The sequence below is a fragment of the Geotrypetes seraphini genome, chromosome 2 (assembly GCF_902459505.1).
Source record: "Geotrypetes seraphini chromosome 2, aGeoSer1.1, whole genome shotgun sequence".
Classification (NCBI taxonomy): domain Eukaryota; kingdom Metazoa; phylum Chordata; class Amphibia; order Gymnophiona; family Dermophiidae; genus Geotrypetes; species Geotrypetes seraphini.
In genome coordinates this window covers 515,243,771-515,250,646 of record NC_047085.1, presented here as the reverse complement: position 1 = coordinate 515,250,646, position 6,876 = coordinate 515,243,771, and the positions used below count along the sequence as shown (strand labels likewise).

The 6,876-nt window shown below is 40.8% G+C and overlaps 1 pseudogene; it reads left to right on the top strand.

The window, feature by feature from the left end:
• Positions 1-6,472: 6,472 nt before the first annotated feature.
• LOC117355241 overlaps positions 6,473-6,876 on the top strand; it is a 239,152-nt pseudogene continuing 238,748 nt past the window's right edge.

The window sequence follows — 6,876 nt, the reverse complement described above, 5'->3', positions numbered from 1 at the left end:
TCTAGACACTAAGGTTCTCCCGAGGAGTATCCTTAACCACACCCTCTCCAAAGAATATCACATGATGTGATACCTGCCAGCGAACCTTCTCCAGAGTAGCACCCCCCCCCCCCACTCTGGAAATCAGTCCCGGAAAGGCTTTGCTTAACACCAGACTATCTCTGCTTCAGGAAGATGGTGAAAGCTTGGCTCTTCAACCAAGCCTATAATGGAAGAAGTAACTAACTTGCTAGTCACACACACAAGGAGTGACACTTGGCTCCACCTACTAGAGCAGGACATGTTTATCCACGCCTACCCTAGATGATATAATTTTCAAGCGCCAGTCTGAGCTCATGTGCAACTTAATTCAAATTAGTCCCTTATTAAACCATACTCTTCAAAAAACACATAAAACCCATCTAGCACGACCAACCCCCTCTATAGCCTTAGTACTCTCTAATGTTCTTCTATCTACTCAACATAGTCTAAAATGCTTCTAATTCACCCAATTCTTATCTTCTTAAGACCTCGACCTCCCTTTGGTAACTCTTTACCCAACATTCATTACCTTAAAAAATATTATGACATCGCTTATGCTGCTCCTGCAAACTTTTAATGTAATTCTTGTTAATTTTGATGTAATCCGCCTTGAACCGCAAGGCATTGGCAGAATAGAAATCACTAATGTAATGTAATGTAATTTTCTAACCTCTGTTACTCACTGGAAAAGCTGCTGCCTCTGCACCCAGAGGTTTTGCGATCAAATCCCAGTGCTGCTCCTGGGCAAGTCACTGAATCCTCCAGCGCCCACCGCTTTGAATGCCAAAGCCACAAAAAGGCAGTATACACAGTGGTGTGGTGAGGGGGTGCAGTCTGCCCTGGATAGCACCCCTCCTCTCTGCTCACCTGCTCCTCTCCTCGCCACACGTGCCCCTTGCCTTTTTAGCTCTCTCACTCTGCCATCATTTCCAGGACCCACGCCTAGGAAGTGATATGAAAGGGAGCTGACACCACAGAGGTTTTGGGGGGGGGGGCGCATGCACGGCAGGGTGGAGGGACACCACCCCCAGGCACTGCTCACCCTTACTACTCCACTGAATATACAAGACCCCATTCCCTTTCTCTGTAGACCTGGGAGGTTTAGCTTGGTTTAATTTTCCTTACAACCGATCTATTGCCTCAAGATAAGTACCTGTATATAATGTGTAAAGTGCTTTGATTGATTGTAACCACAAGTTCCATCTCGTTTAGTGCTTACTGCAATGGTCTGAGAACCTGGGGAACTGGGTTCCCCCCACTCCTGCAACTCCTTGTGAGTTGGGGGGGGGGGCTGCTGGACTTGCAGAGGATATTCTCCTGCTTGGGAGGGCTGCTGACTCATGGGGGGGAGTCTGCTGCTATAGACTGGTCTAGGGGCTGAGTAGAAGGGAGTGGAAGCAGTGATGTAGCATGGAAAAGACAGAAAGGAGGAGGAGTTTCAGCTCCATCTGGTGCTCATTACTTAGAATTTCTCTTGGAGCTGAACTTTCTGCTCAACAAAGGAAAGAGTCGTCCATCTTGTGCTGGAGCCTCAAGTGCCCAGTTTCTTCTCACTCCAAGAACCAACCTGGTCTAGAGGAAGAGCCCCAAATGTCCAAATGGCTGCAGGAGCTTCTGCTCAGGTAGGACTCCCCCTCCCCCCCCCCTTTTCCTGGCAGGGATGGGGGAGGGGACTTGGAATGCCACAACTTAGTTTGGAGCTGGGGCAATGGAGGATGAAGGAGCAGCCCTGGGCTTCCATTCAGCCTCTCCTCACCTCACGAGCCAACACTCAATTATTCCCAAGGGAAGGTTGAACCAACAATCCAGTCTCCTCCCTCAGGATTAGAAAGGAATTGGAAAGGAATTTGCTCCGGCTGACCACTGTGGTTTTCAATCCCACCCATATATTTCTTATTGTTATATTGATGGCACATTGCTACCCTTTTAGGAGGGGTTTTCTTTATGTGTGTCATTGTTGTTATCTTTTCATATCAGGATGTCATACCACTTTATTTACCTATGTTGTTCAATTTACATGTGAACTAACCTCATCTTTTTCTTCACAGCGTCTTTTTAAGGTATCTCTGCATTATATTTTATTTTTAGGATTTACATGCTAGACTTACATCTCTTATCATTTAATGTCAATGGAATGAATAATTGTATAAAACGTAAGAAAATTGCACATTACATTCAGCCTCTAGCTCCAGATATTTTAATGCTTCAAGAAACCCACCTTTCAGCCTCTGACAATGCCAAAACTGTATTTAAGGGTTATTCTCCGCCTTTTTTTTCTCCTGCCATCAGGAAAAAAACCGGGGTTTCCATATACATTAAAACATCCTTACCAATCCAGATTCAAAATCAACTAGCTGATAGTGAGGGTAGATGGTGTTTATTACATGTTTTGATTCAAGATAAACCTTTCACTCTACTTAATTTATATGCACCGGTCTCAGATTCTCCAGAATTTTTTAGATCAATACGAACAGCATTAATTCCATACTCTGCTTCTCCCTTAATTATAGGGGGTGATTATAATCAACCTTTGGATTTAATATTAGATAGAACTTCCAGCTGTCGTTCATTCAAATCCAAAACTTTAACTGAACTGCAATCTATGATTTCTAATTTTGCTCTTATAGACCCTTGGCGGATATTGAATCCCACTCAAAAAGACTATACTCATTACTCTGCTCCACATGATTCCTATGCCAGACTTGACTATTTTCTCACTTCCTCCATCCTTGCCTCTTGCCTCAGTAATAGTCTCATTCATACCATTTCATTATCAGATCATGCTCCTGTTTCATTATTTTTAAAAATACTTCCGGCCTCTCCAACCCACAGCACATGGAGATTTAATAACAGCATTCTCACTGATGAGCAATTGGTAGAAAGATTGACTCAATTTAATGCTGAATTTTTTCATAACAATACTCCCAATTCTGATATCACACCCACTACCAATTGGGAAGCATATAAAGCCACACTGAGAGGAGAGATTATTAGCATGGCAGCTTGGAAAAAGAAACAGACCACCGCACGTATTAAATTTTTGGAAAATACCATTAAAGATACAGAAATCAGATATAGTAATGATCCCATGAGAAATCAGAATACTTTTACACAATTACATAAACTCAAATATGAACTTAATTCTATATATTCCGGTCTTGCTCACCAAGATATATTTATACAAAAAACGGGACATTACATTGGAGATAATAAAATAGGACGATCTTTAGCGCAATTTCTCAAAGGCAAGAAAGATAAACTCCGTATATCCTCTATTACAGACTCAAATAATAGTATAATAACGGATAACACGAAAATTAAAAGTGAGTTTGAGTCTTTCTACTCTACACTCTATACATCGGAAGTCTCCCCATCCCAGCAGGATATTATGCATATGTTAGATACTATTCAACATCCAACCCTACCACAACACCTTAAACAAGAGCTGGATCTTCCAATAACTACTCAAGAAATTCAAGATGCTATTTTTTCTCTTGCTGCACATAAGTCCCCAGGCCCCGATGGATTAACCAGTGAGTTTTACCAGAAATTTGCTATACAACTTTCTCCTCACTTACTCACTTACTTTAACCATATACATACCTTTCCTAATCAGCAAAGACATTTTACTGAAGCTACGATAATAATATTTCCAAAACCAGATCGAGATCCCACCTTGGTCAAAAACTATAGACCTATATCCTTGCTTAATGTAGATTACAAAATTCTGACAAAACTTCTTGCTAATTGTTTCAATAAAGTTATTGAGTTGTTGATTTCACCTGATCAAGTGGGATTTATCAAACATAGAGTGATTGGGGATAACCTTAGACTATTCCATAATATAAATGGATGTGCAAAACACCTCGTGGAACCTGCAGTGGGATTGGCCATTGATGCGGAAAAAGCTTTTGATAGAGTGGAATGGCCTTTCCTACTGCAGGTTTTAAGATGGTTTAATTTTGGTGAATCCTTTATCTCTTGGATACAATCCTTGTATTGGAAACCTATCTCCAAAGTTCTTATCAACAACTCCTTAACTAAACCAATTGACTTGCATAGGGGCACCAGGCAAGGTTGTCCTCTTTCTCCTCTCTTATTTGATCTTTCACTAGAGCCCTTACTGTCAGGTATACGCCAAGCCTCCCAAATTCAAGGCATTTAATCCCAGTCTAGAGAAATTAAATTAGCGGCTTATGCTGATGATATTCTCCTATTTATGCGAAATCCTCAATCATCCATTCCGGCCTTCCAGCAACTGGTTTATACTTATTCTCAATTATCGGGTTATAAAGTTAATTGGGATAAATCTGTTATATTCCCGCTTAACGATCATATCTCGGCGAGTGATGTCAGTCACTTCAACTTTGCGTGGACCTCAAAAGAAATAAAATATCTGGGCACTTATGTACATAAAGACTATAATCGTAGCATGGAATTTAATGTAGTTAAGCTCAAATCCTTGATCACATCACAACTTGCCAAGTGGTCTCCACTTTATCTCACCTGGTGGGGCAGGATTTCTTCCATTAAAATGACTCTGGCCCCTAAAATAAACTATCAACTTGCTATGCTACCATCATTATTTAGATCCTCTTTATATAGGTGGATAGACCAAAAAATAAGTTCCTTTATATAGCAAAACAAAAAACCTAGATTGTCTCTGAAAAAACTAAAAGCTGCCAAGTTGAATGGAGGTGTTAACCTTCCTGATTTCTATAGATATCACCTAGCCTCATTACTTCAATATGGCACCCAATGGCTTCAAGCTGCTATATATACTTCATCTCCACCTCCAACCTGGCTGGAATTAGAACACCACATATGTTCTCCCATACCTATCCAAGCTTTACCCACAATGTCCTATCCATCCACTCTCAAACATTTTCCTATTATGAAAGCTACTCAAGTTGCCCTTGGTGTTCTTGATAAACTTGCCACAAACTCTATATATGGTCACCGAAACAGGAGTGTGGACTGTGAACCAATTATATGATGGTGATAATATTATGCCATTCTCTAAATTTATAGAATGTTTTCCCATATTGCATAACAAGCATCAACAATGGACATTGTTAACGAATATAATATCTCAATTGCAATTGTCAATAACTACATGTATGATTAACTGGTGTACTATGGTTAAAAAGAAAGGAAAAGCTATCTCATTATACTATCAACTCCTACGAGACTCCTATTTCGTAGGGGCAGAAGCTATTTGGTCTAAGAATCTTAATGTTTCCTTAACACATTCTGATTGGAATACATTCTGGACTAAAACGAACAGACCTCTCCTATCAGCTAGCTTATCCCAATCCCTTTACTTCCTCATGTGGACTATCACTTGGACTCCTTCACGTATGAAAAAAAGCTTCACTCACAGATCATGATTGCTGCTGGCACTGTCATTCAGCAACAGGGGATTTACAACATATGCTTTTTCAATGTGAAGCTTGTACACTCTTTCTGGGAAGCTATATGGTCCACGATTAAAGTCCTCACGAAGTGTACTGTTGATGTCTCCTATGACATTATCATTTTACGCTCCCTACATCCATGCTTTAACCCTTTCAGGACCATAAGGATCGTAGTCCAATTTTTGTGGTTTTGACGACATTTTTATGGTAAAAAGGGCTTGCAGATGCCAAAAAATTGATTTTTTTTTGTGAAATATCATTATTTTTATTTAAAAAAATCACACTTCTGGCTTATGGACAGTGTGGCAAGTGAATCTTCTCATCAATCTGGCAACGCCGCTAATGAATGAATGTCGGAACCAGTTTGTTTACATAAAGGCAGTATCATATGGAATCCGTACATATCAAATTTAGAACTGTAGACTATCCCAATCAAAATTTATAGGATTTTAAAGTTATGGGACAAATATGTCCCTTGGTCCTGAAAGGGTTAAGAACTCTCCGTGTAAACCCAAATTGATGGACTTCAACAAGTGCTACAACACTGGAAATCGGCCTCCAGACTCAACTATCCCTTCTGGTGGAATTCGGTTTGTCTGTTCAAACGCTTTGAGCAATTTCCTCTATTCAATCATTCACAGCTTCTGTTGTGGACTCCCATTGACGATTTTATAGCTACACAAAAATTGTAACTTTCTCATTGACAACATGATGTTCTTTACTTTTAGGATCTGTGTGAGTTACACTGATTGTGGTTTTGACATTTCCTGATAGTTATACTGTTTTTTTCATATTTGAAATACTTAATAAACAGATTGAACTAAAAAAAAAAAAAAAAAAAAAGAAAGGAATTGGGGGAGGAGCCGAGAAGGCTGGTGATGTCACAAGGGAGAAGGTGGAGCTTCATGCTGAAGGCTCTGCCCCTGTTAGTGCTGATTGGTCAGAATAGGACCTGGGGCGGGAAGGGAGTGGGAGGTTACGCCCCCTAGCACAGAGAAGGCAGAAAGGAGGAGGAGTTTCAGCTCCATCTGGTGCTCATTACTTAGAATTTCTCTGGGAGCTGAACTTTCTGCTCAACAAAGGAAAGAGTCGTCCATCTTGTGCTGGAGCCTCAAGTCCCCAGTTTCTTCTCACTCCAAGAACCAACCTGGTCTAGAGGAAGAGCCCCAAATGTCCAAATGGCTGCAGGAGTTTCTGCTCAGGTAGGTCTCCCCCTCCCCCACTTTTCCTGGCAGGGATGGGGGAGGGGACTTGGAATGCCACCACCACACTCCAAGGGGGCAATGGAGGGTTAAGGAGCAGCCCTGGGCTTCCATTCAGCCTCTCCTCACCTCATGGTCCAACACTCATTCATTCCCAAGATTTTATTAAAAATTAATTCCGTCGTTTATTCAACTTCTAAGCGAGTTACAGATAAAATATAATGGGAATAAAACTT